Source organism: Neolamprologus multifasciatus, chromosome 13, assembly GCF_963576455.1.
Source record: "Neolamprologus multifasciatus chromosome 13, fNeoMul1.2, whole genome shotgun sequence".
NCBI lineage: Eukaryota > Metazoa > Chordata > Actinopteri > Cichliformes > Cichlidae > Neolamprologus > Neolamprologus multifasciatus.
The window spans coordinates 27,447,693-27,467,462 of NC_140451.1; positions in this window are offsets into that span (position 1 = coordinate 27,447,693).

Here is a 19,770-nt window from a genome sequence, read left to right on the forward strand (position 1 = left end):
GCACACCTCACAAGTTCCCGGCTCTCTTGACTCGGTTGCAGACGGGTTTCTTGGAGAAGGGGAGGGCAGTGAGGCACAGTCCCCCGTCCCTCGACGCCCCTCGCGATGCCCCTCCTTCAATTCGACTAACCCTCTGCAGAGGAGCCGTGAGAGCCAGGAACTTGTGAGTTTTGTATGTCCACTCAGGCATCATTCATACCTGGTCTGTAGGAAGTTCCTGTCAGAAGGAGAGGGGCACTGCGAGGGCGTCGAGGGGCGGAAGGCGGTGCCTTAGTGCCTCCCTCCTTTTGACATTGTGAAGGAACCCTAACTTTATAATTTTTTTTATAGTAAGATATATATATATATGTATGTATGTTTTTTGTCCTCAGAAGAGGTTTGAAGTGTCTGTGTGGTGCAGCTGGTCTGGTCTGTCTCTGTACAGTCAAGGCTGCACCCACCTATAAAAGGTGGAGGCTCACCAGGACATGCACACCTCACAAGTTCCCGGCTCTCTCGACTCGGTTGAAGATGGGTTTCTTGGAGAAGGGGAGGGCAGTGAGGCACAGTCCCCCGTCCCTCGACGCCCCTCGCGATGCCCCTCCTTCAATTCGACTAACCCTCTGCAGAGGAGCCGTGAGAGCCAGGAACTTGAGGGTTTTGTATGTCCACTCAGGCATCATTCATACCTGGTCTGTAGGAAGTTCCTGTCAGAAGGAGAGGGGCACTGCGAGGGCGTCGAGGGGCGGAAGGCGGTGCCTTAGTGCCTCCCTCCTTCTGACATTGTAAAGGAACCCTAACTTTATTATTTTTTTAATAGTAAGATATATATATATGTATGTATGTATATATTTTTTGTTCTCAGATGAGGTTTGAAGTGTCTGTGTGGTGCAGCTGGTCTGGTCTGTCTCTGTACAGTCGAGGCTGCACCCACCTATAAAAGGTGGAGGCTCACCAGGACATGCACACCTCACGAGTTCCCGGCTCTCTCGACTCGGTTGCAGACGGGTTTTTTGGAGAAGGCGAGGGCAGTGAGGCACAGTCCCCCGTCCCTCGACGCCCCTCGCGATGCCCCTACTTCTTCGACTAACCCTGTGCAGAGGAGCCGTGAGAGCCAGGAACTTGTGAGTTTTGTGTGTCCACTCAGGCATCATTCATACCTGGTCTGTAGGAAGTTCCTGTCAGAAGGAGAGGGGCACTGCGAGGGCGTAGAGGGGCGGAAGGCGGTGCCTTAGTGCCTCCCTCCTTCTGACATTGTAAAGGAACCCTAACTTTATTATTTTTTTAATAGTAAGATATATATATATATATGTATGTATGTATATATTTTTTGTCCTCAGATGAGGTTTGAAGTGTCTGTGTGGTGCAGCTGGTCTGGTCTGTCTCTGTTCAGTCGAGGCTGCACCCACCTATAAAAGGTGGAGGCTCACCAGGACATGCACACCTCACAAGTTCCCGGCTCTCTCGACTCGGTTGCAGACGGGTTTCTTGGAGAAGGTGAGGGCAGTGAGGCACAGTCCCCCGTCCCTCGACGCCCCTCGCGATGCCCCTCCTTCTTCGACTAACCCTCTGCAGAGGAGCCGTGAGAGCCAGGAACTTGTGAGTTTTGTATGTCCACTCAGGCATCATTCATACCTGATCTGTAGGAAGTTCCTGTCAGAAGGAGAGGGGCACTGCGAGGGCGTCGAGGGGCGGAAGGCGGTGCCTTAGTGCCTTCCTCCTTCTGACATTGTAAAGGAACCCTAACCTTATTATTTTTTTAATAGTAAGATATATATATATGTATGTATGTATGTATGTATATATTTCTTGTCCTCAGATGAGGTTTGAAGTGTCTGTCTGGTGCAGCTGGTCTGGTCTGTCTCTGTTCAGTCGAGGCTGCACCCACCTATAAAAGGTGGAGGCTCACCAGGACATGCACACCTCACAAGTTCCCGGCTCTCTCGACTCGGTTGCAGACGGGTTTCTTGGAGAAGGGGAGGGCAGTGAGGCACAGTCCCCCGTCCCTCGACGCCCCTCGCGATGCCCCTCCTTCTTCGACTAACTCTCTGCAGAGGAGCCGTGAGAGCCAGGAACTTGTGAGTTTTGTATGTCCACTCAGGCATCATTCATACTTGGTCTGTAGGAAGTTCCTGTCAGAAGGAGAGGGGCACTGCGAGGGCGTCGAGGGGCGGAAGGCGGTGCCTTAGTGCCTCCCTCCTTCTGACATTGTAAAGGAACCCTAACTTTATTATTTTTTTAATAGTAAGATATATATATATGTATGTATGTATATGTTTTTTGTCCTCAGATTAGGTTTGAAGTGTCTGTCTGGTGCAGCTGGTCTGGTCTGTCTCTGTTCAGTCGAGGCTGCACCCACCTATAAAAGGTGGAGGCTCACCAGGACATGCACACCTCACAAGTTCCCGGCTCTCTCGACTCGGTTGAAGACGGGTTTCTTGGAGAAGGGGAGGGCAGTGAGGCACAGTCCCCCGTCCCTCGACGCCCCTCGCGATGCCCCTCCTTCAATTCGACTAACCCTCTGCAGAGGAGCCGTGAGAGCCAGGAACTTGTGAGTTTTGTATGTCTACTCAGGCATCATTCATACCTGGTCTGTAGGAAGTTCCTGTCAGAAGGAGAGGGGCACTGCGAGGGCGTCGAGGGGCGGAAGGCGGTGCCTTAGTGCCTTCCTCCTTCTGACATTGTAAAGGAACCCTAACTTTATTATTTTTTTAATAGTAAGATATATATATATATATTTTTTGTTCTCAGATGAGGTTTGAAGTGTCTGTGTGGTGCACCTGGTCTGGTCTGTCTCTGTACAGTCGAGGCTGCACCCACCTATAAAAGGTGGAGGCTCACCAGGACATGCACACCTCACAAGTTCCCGGCTCTCTCGACTCGGTTGCAGACGGGTTTCTTGGAGAAGGGGAGGGCAGTGAGGCACAGTCCCCCGTCCCTCGACGCCCCTCGCGATGCCCCTCCTTCTTCGACTAACCCTCTGCAGAGGAGCCGTGAGAGCCAGGAGCTTGTGAGTTTTGTATGTCCACTCAGGCATCATTCATACCTGGTCTGTAGGAAGTTCCTTTCAGAAGGAGAGGGGCACTGCGAGGGCGTCGAGGGGCGGAAGGCGGTGCCTTAGTGCCTCCCTCCTTCTGACATTGTAAAGGAACCCTAACTTTATTATTTTTTTAATAGTAAGATATATATATATATGTATGTATGTATATATTTTTTGTCCTCAGATGAGGTTTGAAGTGTCTGTGTGGTGCAGCTGGTCTGGTCTGTCTCTGTTCAGTCGAGGCTGCACCCACCTATAAAAGGTGGAGGCTCACCAGGACATGCACACCTCACAAGTTCCCGGCTCTCTCGACTCGGTTGCAGACGGGTTTCTTGGAGAAGGTGAGGGCAGTGAGGCACAGTCCCCCGTCCCTCGACGCCCCTCGCGATGCCCCTCCTTCTTCGACTAACCCTCTGCAGAGGAGCCGTGAGAGCCAGGAACTTGTGAGTTTTGTATGTCCACTCAGGCATCATTCATACCTGATCTGTAGGAAGTTCCTGTCAGAAGGAGAGGGGCACTGCGAGGGCGTCAAGGGGCGGAAGGCGGTGCCTTAGTGCCTTCCTCCTTCTGACATTGTAAAGGAACCCTAACCTTATTATTTTTTTAATAGTAAGATATATATGTATATATTTCTTGTCCTCAGATGAGGTTTGAAGTGTCTGTCTGGTGCAGCTGGTCTGGTCTGTCTCTGTTCAGTCGAGGCTGCACCCACCTATAAAAGGTGGAGGCTCACCAGGACATGCACACCTCACAAGTTCCCGGCTCTCTCGACTCGGTTGCAGACGGGTTTCTTGGAGAAGGGGAGGGCAGTGAGGCACAGTCCCCCGTCCCTCGACGCCCCTCGCGATGCCCCTCCTTCTTCGACTAACTCTCTGCAGAGGAGCCGTGAGAGCCAGGAACTTGTGAGTTTTGTATGTCCACTCAGGCATCATTCATACTTGGTCTGTAGGAAGTTCCTGTCAGAAGGATTGGGGCACTGCGAGGGCGTCGAGGGGCGGAAGGCGGTGCCTTAGTGCCTCCCTCCTTCTGACATTGTAAAGGAACCCTAACTTTATTATTTTTTTAATAGTAAGATATATATGTATATATGTATGTATGTATATGTTTTTTGTCCTCAGATGAGGTTTGAAGTGTCTGTGTGGTGCAGCTGGTCTGGTCTGTCTCTGTACAGTCGAGGCTGCACCCACCTATAAAAGGTGGAGGCTCACCAGGACATGCACACCTCACAAGTTCCCGGCTCTCTCGACTCGGTTGCAGACGGGTTTCTTGGAGAAGGCGAGGGCAGTGAGGCACAGTCCCCCGTCCCTCGACGCCCCTCGCGATGCCCCTCCTTCTTCGACTAACCCTGTGCAGAGGAGCCGTGAGAGCCAGGAACTTGTGAGTTTTGTATGTCCACTCAGGCATCATTCATACCTGGTCTGTAGGAAGTTCCTGTCAGAAGGAGAGGGGCACTGCGAGGGCGTCGAGGGGCGGAAGGCGGTGCCTTAGTGCCTCCCTCCTTCTGACATTGTAAAGGAACCCTAACTTTATTATTTTTTTAATAGTAAGAAATATATGTATATATGTATGTATGTATATGTTTTTTGTTCTCAGATGAGGTTTGAAGTGTCTGTGTGGTGCAGCTGGTCTGGTCTGTCTCTGTACAGTCGAGGCTGCACCCACCTATAAAAGGTGGAGGCTCACCAGGACATGCACACCTCACAAGTTCCCGGCTCTCTCGACTCGGTTGCAGACGGGTTTCTTGGAGAAGGGGAGGGCAGTGAGGCACAGTCCCCCGTCCCTCGACGCCCCTCGCGATGCCCCTCCTTCTTCGACTAACTCTCTGCAGAGGAGCCGTGAGAGCCAGGAACTTGTGAGTTTTGTATGTCCACTCAGGCATCATTCATACTTGGTCTGTAGGAAGTTCCTGTCAGAAGGAGAGGGGCACTGCGAGGGCGTCGAGGGGCGGAAGGCGGTGCCTTAGTGCCTCCCTCCTTCTGACATTGTAAAGGAACCCTAACTTTATTATTTTTTTAATAGTAAGATATATATATATATGTATGTATGTATGTATGTATGTATGTATATGTTTTTTGTCCTCAGATGAGGTTTGAAGTGTCTGTGTGGTGCAGCTGGTCTGGTCTGTCTCTGTACAGTCGAGGCTGCACCCACCTATAAAAGGTGGAGGCTCACCAGGACATGCACACCTCACAAGTTCCCGGCTCTCTCGACTCGGTTGAAGACGGGTTTCTTGGAGAAGGCGAGGGCAGTGAGGCACAGTCCCCCGTCCCTCGACGCCCCTCGCGATGCCCCTCCTTCAATTCGACTAACCCTCTGCAGAGGAGCCGTGAGAGCCAGGAACTTGTGAGTTTTGTATGTCCACTCAGGCATCATTCATACCTGGTCTGTAGGAAGTTCCTGTCAGAAGGAGAGGGGCACTGCGAGGGCGTCGAGGGGCGGAAGGCGGTGCCTTAGTGCCTTCCTCCTTCTGACATTGTAAAGGAACCCTAACTTTATTATTTTTTTAATAGTAAGATATATATGTATATATTTTTTGTCTTCAGATGAGGTTTGAAGTGTCTGTGTGGTGCAGCTGGTCTGGTCTGTCTCTGTTCAGTCGAGCCTGCACCCACCTATAAAAGGTGGAGGCTCACCAGGACATGCACACCTCACAAGTTCCCGGCTCTCTCGACTCGGTTGCAGACGGGTTTCTTGGAGAAGGCGAGGGCAGTGAGGCACAGTCCCCCGTCCCTCGACGCCCCTCGCGATGCCCCTCCTTCTTCGACTAACCCTGTGCAGAGGAGCCGTGAGAGCCAGGAACTTGTGAGTTTTGTATGTCCACTCAGGCATCATTCATACCTGGTCTGTAGGAAGTTCCTGTCAGAAGGAGAGGGGCACTGCGAGGGCGTCGAGGGGCGGAAGGCGGTGCCTTAGTGCCTCCCTCCTTCTGACATTGTAAAGGAACCCTAACTTTATTATTTTTTTAATAGTAAGATATATATATATATATATGTATGTATGTATATGTTTTTTGTCCTCAGATTAGGTTTGAAGTGTCTGTGTGGTGCAGCTGGTCTGGTCTGTCTCTGTACATTCGAGGCTGCACCCACCTATAAAAGGTGGAGGCTCACCAATACATGCACACCTCACAAGTTCCCGGCTCTCTCGACTCGGTTGCAGACGGGTTTCTTGGAGAAGGCGAGGGCAGTGAGGCACAGTCCCCCGTCCCTCGACGCCCCTCGCGATGCCCCTCCTTCTTCGACTAACCCTGTGCAGAGGAGCCGTGAGAGCCAGGAACTTGTGAGTTTTGTATGTCCACACAGGCATCATTCATACCTGGTCTGTAGGAAGTTCCTGTCAGAAGGAGAGGGGCACTGCGAGGGCGTCGAGGGGCGGAAGGCGGTGCCTTAGTGCCTCCCTCCTTCTGACATTGTGAAGGAACCTTAACTTTATTATTTTTTTAATAGTAAGATATATATATATGTATGTATGTATGTATGTATGTATGTATATGTTTTTTGTCCTCAGATGAGGTTTGAAGTGTCTGTGTGGTGCAGCTGGTCTGGTCTGTCTCTGTACAGTCGAGGCTGCACCCACCTATAAAAGGTGGAGGCTCACCAGGACATGCACACCTCACAAGTTCCCGGCTCTCTCGACTCGGTTGCAGACGGGTTTCTTGGAGAAGGTGAGGGCAGTGAGGCACAGTCCCCCGTCCCTCGACGCCCCTCGCGATGCCCCTCGCGATGCCCCTCCTTCAATTCGACTAACCCTCTGCAGAGGAGCCGTGAGAGCCAGGAACTTGTGAGTTTTGTATGTCAACTCAGGCATCATTCATACCTGATCTGTAGGAAGTTCCTGTCAGAAGGAGAGGGGCACTGCGAGGACGTCGAGGGGCGGAAGGCGGTGCCTTAGTGCCTCCCTCCTTCTGACATTGTAAAGGAACCCTAACCTTATTATTTTTTTAATAGTAAGATATATATGTATATATTTTTTGTCCTCAGATGAGGTTTGAAGTGTCTGTCTGGTGCAGCTGGTCTGGTCTGTCTCTGTTCAGTCGAGGCTGCACCCACCTATAAAAGGTGGAGGCTCACCAGGACATGCACACCTCACAAGTTCCCGGCTCTCTCGACTCGGTTGCAGACGGGTTTCTTGGAGAAGGGGAGGGCAGTGAGGCACAGTCCCCCGTCCCTCGACGCCCCTTGCGATGCCCCTCCTTCAATTCGACTAACCCTCTGCAGAGGAGCCGTGAGAGCCAGGAACTTGTGAGTTTTGTATGTCCACTCAGGCATCATTCATACCTGGTCTGTAGGAAGTTCCTGTCAGAAGGAGAGGGGCACTGCGAGGGCGTCGAGGGGCGGAAGGCGGTGCCTTAGTGCCTCCCTCCTTCTGACATTGTAAAGGAACCCTAACTTTATTATTTTTTTAATAGTAAGATATATATGTATATATGTATGTATGTATATGTTTTTTGTTCTCAGATGAGGTTTGAAGTGTCTGTGTGGTGCAGCTGGTCTGGTCTGTCTCTGTACAGTCGAGGCTGCACCCACCTATAAAAGGTGGAGGCTCACCAGGACATGCACACCTCACAAGTTCCCGGCTCTCTCGACTCGGTTGCAGACGGGTTTCTTGGAGAAGGTGAGGGCAGTGAGGCACAGTCCCCCGTCCCTCGACGCCCCTCGCGATGCCCCTCGCGATGCCCCTCCTTCAATTCGACTAACCCTCTGCAGAGGAGCCGTGAGAGCCAGGAACTTGTGAGTTTTGTATGTCAACTCAGGCATCATTCATACCTGATCTGTAGGAAGTTCCTGTCAGAAGGAGAGGGGCACTGCGAGGACGTCGAGGGGCGGAAGGCGGTGCCTTAGTGCCTCCCTCCTTCCGACATTGTAAAGGAACCCTAATTTTATTATTTTTTTAATAGTAAGATATATATATATGTATGTATGTATATGTTTTTTGTCCTCAGATTAGGTTTGAAGTGTCTGTGTGGTGCAGCTGGTCTGGTCTGTCTCTGTTCAGTCGAGGCTGCACCCACCTATAAAAGGTGGAGGCTCACCAGGACATGCACACCTCACAAGTTCCCGGCTCTCTCGACTCGGTTGCAGACGGGTTTCTTGGAGAAGGCGAGGGCAGTGAGGTACAGTCCCCCGTCCCTCGACGCCCCTCGCGATGCCCCTCCTTCAATTCGACTAACCCTCTGCAGAGGAGCCGTGAGAGCCAGGAACTTGTGAGTTTTGTATGTCCACTCAGGCATCATTCATACCTGGTCTGTAGGAAGTTCCTGTCAGAAGGAGAGGGGCACTGCGAGGGCGTCGAGGGGCGGAAGGCGGTGCCTTAGTGCCTCCCTCCTTCTGACATTGTAAAGGAACCCTAACTTTATTATTTTTTTAATAGTAAGATATATATATATATGTATGTATGTATGTATGTATGTATATGTTTTTTGTTCTCAGATGAGGTTTGAAGTGTCTGTGTGGTGCAGCTGGTCTGGTCTGTCTCTGTTCAGTCGAGGCTGCACCCACCTATAAAAGGTGGAGGCTCACCAGGACATGCACACCTCACAAGTTCCCGGCTCTCTCGATTCGGTTGCAGACGGGTTTCTTGGAGAAGGGGAGGGCAGTGAGGCACAGTCCCCCGTCCCTCGACGCCCCTCGCGATGCCCCTCCTTCTTCGACTAACCCTGTGCAGAGGAGCCGTGAGAGCCAGGAACTTGTGAGTTTTGTATGTCCACTCAGGCATCATTCATACCTGGTCTGTAGGAAGTTCCTGTCAGAAGGAGAGGGGCACTGCGAGGGCGTCGAGGGGCGGAAGGCGGTGCCTTAGTGCCTCCCTCCTTCTGACATTCTAAAGGAACCCTAACTTTATTATTTTTTTAATAGTAAGATATATATGTATGTATGTATGTATATGTTTTTTGTCCTCAGATGAGGTTTGAAGTGTCTGTGTGGTGCAGCTGGTCTGGTCTGTCTCTGTACAGTCGAGGCTGCACCCACCTATAAAAGGTGGAGGCTCACCAGGACATGCACACCTCACAAGTTCCCGGCTCTCTCGACTCGGTTGCAGACGGGTTTCTTGGAGAAGGCGAGGGCAGTGAGGCACAGTCCCCCGTCCCTCGACGCCCCTCGCGATGCCCCTCCTTCAATTCGACTAACCCTGTGCAGAGGAGCCGTGAGAGCCAGGAACTTGTGAGTTTTGTATGTCCACTCAGGCATCATTCATACCTGGTCTGTAGGAAGTTCCTGTCAGAAGGAGAGGGGCACTGCAAGGGCGTCGAGGGGCGGAAGGCGGTGCCTTAGTGCCTCCCTCCTTCTGACATTGTAAAGGAACCCTAACTTTATTATTTTTTTAATAGTGAGATATATATATATATATCTATGTATGTATATATTTTTTCTTCTCAGATGAGGTTTGAAGTGTCTGTGTGGTGCAGCTGGTCTGGTCTGTCTCTGTACATTCGAGGCTGCACCCACCTATAAAAGGTGGAGGCTCACCAATACATGCACACCTCACAAGCTCCCGGCTCTCTCGACTCGGTTGCAGACGGGTTTCTTGGAGAAGGGGAGGGCAGTGAGGCACAGTCCCCCGTCCCTCGACGCCCCTCGCGATGCCCCTCCTTCTTCGACTAACTCTCTGCAGAGGAGCCGTGAGAGCCAGGAACTTGTGAGTTTTGTATGTCCACTCAGGCATCGTTCATATCTGGGCCCGTATCCCTAAAGATTCTGAGAATCCTCTCAGAGAGCTCCTAATTTAACCTAAAAATTCCTTGCCACCAGTTTTAGCTTAGAATTGATTCCAGAACATTTTCAGTGAACTCTGAGCAAGGAATGGATGGAAAATCCTATCTTTGTGAGGAGGTGTGGTTGACCCCGTTGCTAGGTATGAGTCATCATTTCAAAAGCCGTGATTGGTTGATCCTACAAGTTTGATGGAAATGAGCTTTTGGTGATAATGAGCAAAGGATGTACCCTCAAATCAATAAACATAATTATACACTCTAATCTTATGCTGACTGTAATTGTAAATAATATTTCACATTCAAGAAATTCATTGATGACTTGGGACAGACCCAAGTAGTCACTGCTGCGTTGTTGCATTTTCCCGGTTGCCAAATACCTCAGGGTTGTGATTACTTTCGTCTCCGGTGTAATAGCGTTGTGGCGTCGAGTTGGTGAAGTAATTGCATCTCTAAGGAGATCCACCACAAACATGATTCCTGCACGATCCAATCTGTAGCGTCTCAATAATTCCCTGTCATCCAGTGTTTGCAGGACTTCTCTCCTGCCTCTTCTGTTGGCCATTTTGTGCAGCTACTTAGGGGAACTCCTAAGCCACTAAAAGTCCTCTTCCCTGCTCTTAGCAGATCTCGCCTTAGGAGCCCTTTTAAGCGCTAGGAATCTTGAGGAATAGCTTTTATATTAACTGGGATTGTCGTGTCACTTTTAGGGGAAATTCTAAGAAAACGTCATGACTCTGAGAATTTTCTTAGAATTTGGCTGCTAGGAGCCACTTTTTGCACAAAGATTCTTTAGGGATACGGGCCCTGGTCTGTAGGAAGTTCCTGTCAGAAGGAGAGGGGCACTGCGAGGGCGTCGAGGGGCGGAAGGCGGTGCCTTAGTGCCTCCCTCCTTCTGACATTGTAAAGGAACCCTAACTTTATTATTTTTTTAATAGTAAGATATATATATATATATATATATATATATATGTATGTATATGTTTTTTGTCCTCAGATTAGGTTTGAAGTGTCTGTGTGGTGCAGCTGGTCTGGTCTGTCTCTGTACAGTCGAGGCTGCACCCACCTATAAAAGGTGGAGGCTCACCAGGACATGCACACCTCACAAGTTCCCGGCTCTCTCGACTCGGTTGCAGACGGGTTTCTTGGAGAAGGCGAGGGCAGTGAGGCACAGTCCCCCGTCCCTCGACGCCCCTCGCGATGCCCCTCCTTCTTCGACTAACCCTCTGCAGAGGAGCCGTGAGAGCCAGGAACTTGTGAGTTTTGTATGTCCACTCAGGCATCATTCATACCTGGTCTGTAGGAAGTTCCTGTCAGAAGGAGAGGGGCACTGCGAGGGCGTCGAGGGGCGGAAGGCGGTGCCTTAGTGCCTCCCTCCTTCTGACATTGTAAAGGAACCCTAACTTTATTATTTTTTTAATAGTAAGATATATATATATGTATGTATGTATATATTTTTTGTCCTCAGATGAGGTTTGAAGTGTCTGTCTGGTGCAGCTGGTCTGGTCTGTCTCTGTACAGTCGAGGCTGCACCCACCTATAAAAGGTGGAGGCTCACCAGGACATGCACACCTCACAAGTTCCCGGCTCTCTCGACTCGGTTGCAGACGGGTTTCTTGGAGAAGGCGAGGGCAGTGAGGCACAGTCCCCCGTCCCTCGACGCCCCTCGCGATGCCCCTCCTTCAATTCGACTAACCCTCTGCAGAGGAGCCGTGAGAGCCAGGAACTTGTGAGTTTTGTATGTCCACTCAGGCATCATTCATACCTGGTCTGTAGGAAGTTCCTGTCAGAAGGAGAGGGGCACTGCGAGGGCGTCGAGGGGCGGAAGGCGGTGCCTTAGTGCCTCCCTCCTTCTGACATTGTAAAGGAACCCTAACTTTATTATTTTTTTAATAGTAAGATATATATATATATATGTATGTATGTATGTATGTATGTATATATTTTTTGTCCTCAGATGAGGTTTGAAGTGTCTGTGTGGTGCAGCTGGTCTGGTCTGTCTCTGTACAGTCGAGGCTGCACCCACCTATAAAAGGTGGAGGCTCACCAGGACATGCACACCTCACAAGTTCCCGACTCTCTCGACTCGGTTGAAGACGGGTTTCTTGGAGAAGGGGAGGGCAGTGAGGCACAGTCCCCCGTCCCTCGACGCCCCTCGCGATGCCCCTCCTTCTTCGACTAACTCTCTGCAGAGGAGCCGTGAGAGCCAGGAGCTTGTGAGTTTTGTATGTCCACTCAGGCATCATTCATACCTGGTCTGTTGGAAGTTCCTGTCAGAAGGAGAGGGGCACTGCGAGGGCGTCGAGGGGCGGAAGGCGGTGCCTTAGTGCCTCCCTCCTTCTGACATTGTAAAGGAACCCTAACTTTATTATTTTTTTAATAGTAAGATATATATATATGTATGTATGTATATGTTTTTTGTCCTCAGATTAGGTTTGAAGTGTCTGTGTGGTGCAGCTGGTCTGGTCTGTCTCTGTTCAGTCGAGGCTGCACCCACCTATAAAAGGTGGAGGCTCACCAGGACATGCACACCTCACAAGTTCCCGGCTCTTTCGACTCGGTTGCAGACGGGTTTCTTGGAGAAGGTGAGGGCAGTGAGGCACAGTCCCCCGTCCCTCGACGCCCCTCGCAATGCCCCTCCTTCTTCGACTAACTCTCTGCAGAGGAGCCGTGAGAGCCAGGAGCTTGTGAGTTTTGTATGTCCACTCAGGCATCATTCATACCTGGTCTGTAGGAAGTTCCTGTCAGAAGGAGAGGGGCACTGCGAGGGCGTCGAGGGGCGGAAGGCGGTGCCTTAGTGCCTCCCTCCTTCTGACATTGTAAAGGAACCCTAACTTTATTACTTTTTTTAATAGTAAGATATATATGTATATATTTTTTGTCCTCAGATGAGGTTTGAAGTGTCTGTGTGGTGCAGCTGGTCTGGTCTGTCTCTGTACAGTCGAGGCTGCACCCACCTATAAAAGGTGGAGGCTCACCAGGACATGCACACCTCACAAGTTCCCGGCTCTCTCGACTCGGTTGCAGACGGGTTTCTTGGAGAAGGGGAAGGCAGTGAGGCACAGTCCCCCGTCCCTCGACGCCCCTCGCGATGCCCTTCCTTCAATTCGACTAACCCTCTGCAGAGGAGCCGTGAGAGCCAGGAACTTGTGAGTTTTGTATGTCCACTCAGGCATCATTCATACCTGGTCTGTAGGAAGTTCCTGTCAGAAGGAGAGGGGCACTGCGAGGGCGTCGAGGGGCGGAAGGCGGTGCCTTAGTGCCTCCCTCCTTCTGACATTGTAAAGGAACCCTAACTTTATTATTTTTTTAATAGTAAGATATATATATATGTATGTATGTATGTATGTATATGTTTTTTGTCCTCAGATGAGGTTTGAAGTGTCTGTGTGGTGCAGCTGGTCTGGTCTGTCTCTGTACAGTCAAGGCTGCACCCACCTATAAAAGGTGGAGGCTCACCAGGACATGCACACCTCACAAGTTCCCGGCTCTCTCGACTTGGTTGCAGACGGGTTTCTTGGAGAAGGGGAGGGCAGTGAGGCACAGTCCCCCGTCCCTCGACGCCCCTCGCGATGCCCCTCCTTCTTCGACTAACTCTCTGCAGAGGAGCCGTGAGAGCCAGGAACTTGTGAGTTTTGTATGTCCACTCAGGCATCATTCATACCTGGTCTGTAGGAAGTTCCTGTCAGAAGGAGAGGGGCACTGCGAGGGCGTCGAGGGGCGGAAGGCGGTGCCTTAGTGCCTCCCTCCTTCTGACATTGTAAAGGAACCCTAACTTTATTATTTTTTTAATAGTAAGATATATATATATATGTATGTATGTATATGTTTTTTGTCCTCAGATTAGGTTTGAAGTGTCTGTGTGGTGCAGCTGGTCTGGTCTGTCTCTGTTCAGTCGAGGCTGCACCCACCTATAAAAGGTGGAGGCTCACCAGGACATGCACACCTCACAAGTTCCCGGCTCTTTCGACTCGGTTGCAGACGGGTTTCTTGGAGAAGGCGAGGGCAGTGAGGCACAGTCCCCCGTCCCTCGACGCCCGTCGCGATGCCCCTCCTTCAATTCGACTAACCCTCTGCAGAGGAGCCGTGAGAGCCAGGAACTTGTGAGTTTTGTATGTCCACTCAGGCATCATTCATACCTGGTCTGTAGGAAGTTCCTGTCAGAAGGAGAGGGGCACTGCGAGGGCGTCGAGGGGCGGAAGGCGGTGCCTTAGTGCCTCCCTCCTTCTGACATTGTAAAGGAACCCTAACTTTATTATTTTTTTAATATTAAGATATATGTGTATATATTTTTTGTCCTCAGATGAGGTTTGAAGTGTCTGTGTGGTGCAGCTGGTCTGGTCTGTCTCTGTACAGTCTAGGCTGCACCCACCTATAAAAGGTGGAGGCTCACCAGGACATGCACACCTCACAAGTTCCCGGCTCTCTCGACTCGGTTGAAGACGGGTTTCTTGGAGAAGGGGAGGGCAGTGAGGCACAGTCCCCCGTCCCTCGACGCCCCTCGCGATGCCCCTCCTTCTTCGACTAACTCTCTGCACAGGAGCCGTGAGAGCCAGGAACTTGTGAGTTTTGTATGTCCACTCAGGCATCATTCATACCTGGTCTGTAGGAAGTTCCTGTCAGAAGGAGAGGGGCACTGCGAGGGCGTCGAGGGGCGGAAGGCGGTGCCTTAGTGCCTCCCTCCTTCTGACATTGTAAAGGAACCCTAACTTTATTATTTTTTTAATAGTAAGATATATATATATGTATGTATGTATGTATATATTTTTTGTCCTCAGATGAGGTTTGAAGTGTCTGTGTGGTGCAGCTGGTCTGGTCTGTCTCTGTACAGTCGAGGCTGCACCCACCTATAAAAGGTGGAGGCTCACCAGGACATGCACACCTCACAAGTTCCCTGCTCTCTCGACTCGGTTGCAGACGGGTTTCTTGGAGAAGGGGAGGGCAGTGAGGCACAGTCCCCCGTCCCTCGACGCCCCTCGCGATGCCCCTCCTTCAATTCGACTAACCCTCTGCAGAGGAGCCGTGAGAGCCAGGAACTTGTGAGTTTTGTATGTCCACTCAGGCATCATTCATACCTGGTCTGTAGGAAGTTCCTGTCAGAAGGAGAGGGGCACTGCGAGGGCGTCGAGGGGCGGAAGGCGGTGCCTTAGTGCCTCCCTCCTTCTGACATTGTAAAGGAACCCTAACTTTATTATTTTTTTAATAGTAAGATATATATATATGTATGTATGTATGTATGTATATGTTTTTTGTCCTCAGATTAGGTTTGAAGTGTCTGTGTGGTGTAGCTGGTCTGGTCTGTCTCTGTACAGTCAAGGCTGCACCTGCCTATAAAAGGTGGAGGCTCACCAGGACATGCACACCTCACAAGTTCCCGGCTCTCTTGACTCAGTTGAAGACGGGTTTCTTGGAGAAGGGGAGGGCAGTGAGGCACAGTCCCCCGTCCCTCGACGCCCCTCGCGATGCCCCTCCTTCTTCGACTAACCCTGTGCAGAGGAGCCGTGAGAGCCAGGAACTTGTGAGTTTTGTATCTCCACTCAGGCATCATTCATATCTGGTCTGTAGGAAGTTCCTGTCAGAAGGAGAGGGGCACTGCGAGGGCGTCGAGGGGCGGAAGGCGGTGCCTTAGTGCCTCCCTCCTTCTGACATTGTAAAGGAACCCTAACTTTATTATTTTTTTAATAGTAAGATATATATATATATGTATGTATGTATATATTTTTTGTCCTCAGATGAGGTTTGAAGTGTCTGTGTGGTGCAGCTGGTCTGGTCTGTCTCTGTACATTCGAGGCTGCACCCACCTATAAAAGGTGGAGGCTCACCAGGACATGCACACCTCACAAGTTCCCGGCTCTCTCGACTCGGTTGCAGACGGGTTTCTTGGAGAAGGCGAGGGCAGTGAGGCACAGTCCCCCGTCCCTCGACGCCCCTCGCGATGCCCCTCCTTCTTCGACTAACTCTGTGCAGAGGAGCCGTGAGAGCCAGGAACTTGTGAGTTTTGTATGTCCACTCAGGCATCATTCATACCTGGTCTGTAGGAAGTTCCTGTCAGAAGGAGAGGGGCACTGCGAGGGCGTCGAGGGGCGGAAGGCGGTGCCTTAGTGCCTCCCTCCTTCTGACATTGTAAAGGAACCCTAACTTTATTATTTTTTTAATAGTAAGATATATATGTATATGTTTTTTGTCCTCAGATGAGGTTTGAAGTGTCTGTGTGGTGCAGCTGGTCTGGTCTGTCTCTGTACAGTCGAGGCTGCACCCACCTATAAAAGGTGGAGGCTCACCAGGACATGCACACCTCACGAGTTCCCGGCTCTCTCGACTCGGTTGCAGACGGGTTTCTTGGAGAAGGGGAGGGCAGTGAGGCACAGTCCCCCGTCCCTCGACGCCCCTCGCGATGCCCCTCCTTCAATTCGACTAACCCTCTGCAGAGGAGCCGTGAGAGCCAGGAACTTGTGAGTTTTGTATGTCCACTCAGGCATCATTCATACCTGGTCTGTTGGAATTTCCTGTCAGAAGGAGAGGGGCACTGCGAGGGCGTCGAGGGGCGGAAGGCGGTGCCTTAGTGCCTCCCTCCTTCTGACATTGTAAAGGAACCCTAACTTTATTATTTTTTTAATAGTAAGATATATATGTATATATTTTTTGTCCTCAAGTGAGGTTTGAAGTGTCTGTGTGGTGCAGCTGGTCTGGTCTGTCTCTGTACAGTCGAGGCTGCACCCACCTATAAAAGGTGGAGGCTCACCAGGACATGCACACCTCACGAGTTCCCGGCTCTCTCGACTCGGTTGCAGACGGGTTTCTTGGAGAAGGGGAGGGCAGTGAGGCACAGTCCCCCGTCCCTCGACGCCCCTCGCGATGCCCCTCCTTCAATTCGACTAACCCTCTGCAGAGGAGCCGTGAGAGCCAGGAACTTGTGAGTTTTGTATGTCCACTCAGGCATCATTCATACCTGGTCTGTAGGAAGTTCCTGTCAGAAGGAGAGGGGCACTGCGAGGGCGTCGAGGGGCGGAAGGCGGTGCCTTAGTGCCTCCCTCCTTCTGACATTGTAAAGGAACCCTAACTTTATTATTTTTTTAATAGTAAGATATATATATATATGTATGTATGCATATATTTTTTGTCCTCAGATGAGGTTTGAAGTGTCTGTGTGGTGCAGCTGGTCTGGTCTGTCTCTGTACAGTCGAGGCTGCACCCACCTATAAAAGGTGGAGGCTCACCAGGACATGCACACCTCACAAGTTCCCGGCTCTCTCGACTCGGTTGCAGACGGGTTTCTTGGAGAAGGCGAGGGCAGTGAGGCACAGTCCCCCGTCCCTCGACGCCCCTCGCGATGCCCCTCATTCTTCGACTAACCCTCTGCAGAGGAGCCGTGAGAGCCAGGAACTTGTGAGTTTTGTATGTCCACTCAGGCATCATTCATACCTGGTCTGTAGGAAGTTCCTGTCAGAAGGAGAGGGGCACTGCGAGGGCGTCGAGGGGCGGAAGGCGGTGCCTTAGTGCCTCCCTCCTTCTGACATTGTAAAGGAACCCTAACTTTATTATTTTTTTAATAGTAAGATATATATATATATATATGTATGTATGTATGTATGTATGTATATGTTTTTTTTCCTCAGATTAGGTTTGAAGTGTCTGTGTGGTGCAGCTGGTCTGGTCTGTCTCTGTACAGTCGAGGCTGCACCCACCTATAAAAGGTGGAGGCTCACCAGGACATGCACACCTCACGAGTTCCCGGCTCTCTCGACTCGGTTGCAGACGGGTTTCTTGGAGAAGGGGAGGGCAGTGAGGCACAGTCCCCCGTCCCTCGACGCCCCTCGCGATGCCCCTCCTTCAATTCGACTAACCCTCTGCAGAGGAGCCGTGAGAGCCAGGAACTTGTGAGTTTTGTATGTCCACTCAGGCATCATTCATACCTGGTCTGTTAGGAAGTTTCCTGTCAGAAGGAGAGGGGCACTGCGAGGGCGTCGAGGGGCGGAAGGCGGTGCCTTAGTGCCTCCCTCCTTCTGACATTGTAAAGGAACCCTAACTTTATTATTTTTTTAATAGTAAGATATATATATATGTATGTATGTATGTATGTATATGTTTTTTGTCCTCAGATGAGGTTTGAAGTGTCTGTGTGGTGCAGCTGGTCTGGTCTGTCTCTGTACAGTCGAGGCTGCATCCACCTATAAAAGGTGGAGGCTCACCAGGACATGCACACCTCACAAGTTCCCGGCTCTCTCGACTCGGTTGCAGACGGGTTTCTTGGAGAAGGGGAGGGCAGTGAGGCACAGTCCCTCGACGCCCCTCGCGATGCCCCTCCTTCTTCGACTAACCCTCTGCAGAGGAGCCGTGAGAGCCAGGAACTTGTGAGTTTTGTATGTCCACTCAGGCATCATTCATATCTGGTCTGTAGGAAGTTCCTGTCAGAAGGAGAGGGGCACTGCGAGGGTGTCGAGGGGCGGAAGGCGGTGCCTTAGTGCCTCCCTCCTTCTGACATTGTAAAGGAACCCTAACTTTATTATTTTTTTAATAGTAAGATATATATATATATATTTTTTGTTCTCAGATGAGGTTTGAAGTGTCTGTGTGGTGCACCTGGTCTGGTCTGTCTCTGTACAGTCGAGGCTGCACCCACCTATAAAAGGTGGAGGCTCACCAGGACATGCACACCTCTGTATGTATATGTTTTTTGTCCTCAGATGAGGTTTGAAGTGTCTGTGTGGTGCAGCTGGTCTGGTCTGTCTCTGTACAGTCGAGGCTGCACCCACCTATAAAAGGTGGAGGCTCACCAGGACATGCACACCTCACAAGTTCCCGGCTCTCTCGACTCGGTTGCAGACGGGTTTCTTGGAGAAGGCGAGGGCAGTGAGGCACAGTCCCCCGTCCCTCGACGCCCCTCGCGATGCCCCTCCTTCATTCGACTAACCCTCTGCAGAGGAGCCGTGAGAGCCAGGAACTTGTGAGTTTTGTATGTCCACTCAGGCATCATTCATACCTGGTCTGTAGGAAGTTCCTGTCAGAAGGAGAGGGGCACTGCGAGGGCGTCGAGGGGCGGAAGGCGGTGCCTTAGTGCCTCCCTCCTTCTGACATTGTAAAGGAACCCTAACTTTATTATTTTTTTAATAGTAAGATATATATATATATATGTATGTATGTATATTTTTTGTCCTCAGATGAGGTTTGAAGTGTCTGTGTGGTGCAGCTGGTCTGGTCTGTCTCTGTACAGTCGAGGCTGCACCCACCTATAAAAGGTGGAGGCTCACCAGGACATGCACACCTCACAAGTTCCCGGCTCTCTCGACTCGGTTGCAGACGGGTTTCTTGGAGAAGGGGAGGGCAGTGAGGCACAGTCCCCCGTCCCTCGACGCCCCTCGCGATGCCCCTCCTTCAATTCGACTAACCCTCTGCAGAGGAGCCGTGAGAGCCAGGAACTTGTGAGTTTTGTATGTCCACTCAGGCATCGTTCATACCTGGTCTGTTGTAATTTTCTGTCAGAAGGAGAGGGGCACTGCGAGGGCGTCGAGGGGCGGAAGGCGGTGCCTTAGTGCCTCCCTCCTTCTGACATTGTAAAGGAACCCTAACTTTATTATTTTTTTAATAGTAAGATATATATATATATGTATGTATGTATGTATGTTTTTTGTCCTCAGATGAGGTTTGAAGTGTCTGTGTGGTGCAGCTGGTCTGGTCTGTCTCTGTACAGTCGAGGCTGCACCCACCTATAAAAGGTGGAGGCTCACCAGGACATGCACACCTCACAAGTTCCCGGCTCTCTCGACTCGGTTGCAGACGGGTTTCTTGGAGAAGGCGAGGGCAGTGAGGCACAGTCCCCCGTCCCTCGACGCCCCTCGCGATGCCCCTCCTTCTTCGACTAACCCTCTGCAGAGGAGCCGTGAGAGCCAGGAACTTGTGAGTTTTGTATGTCCACTCAGGCATCATTCATACCTGGTCTGTAGGAAGTTCCTGTCAGAAGGAGAGGGGCACTGCGAGGGCGTCGAGGGGCGGAAGGCGGTGCCTTAGTGCCTCCCTCCTTCTGACATTGTAAAGGAACCCTAAC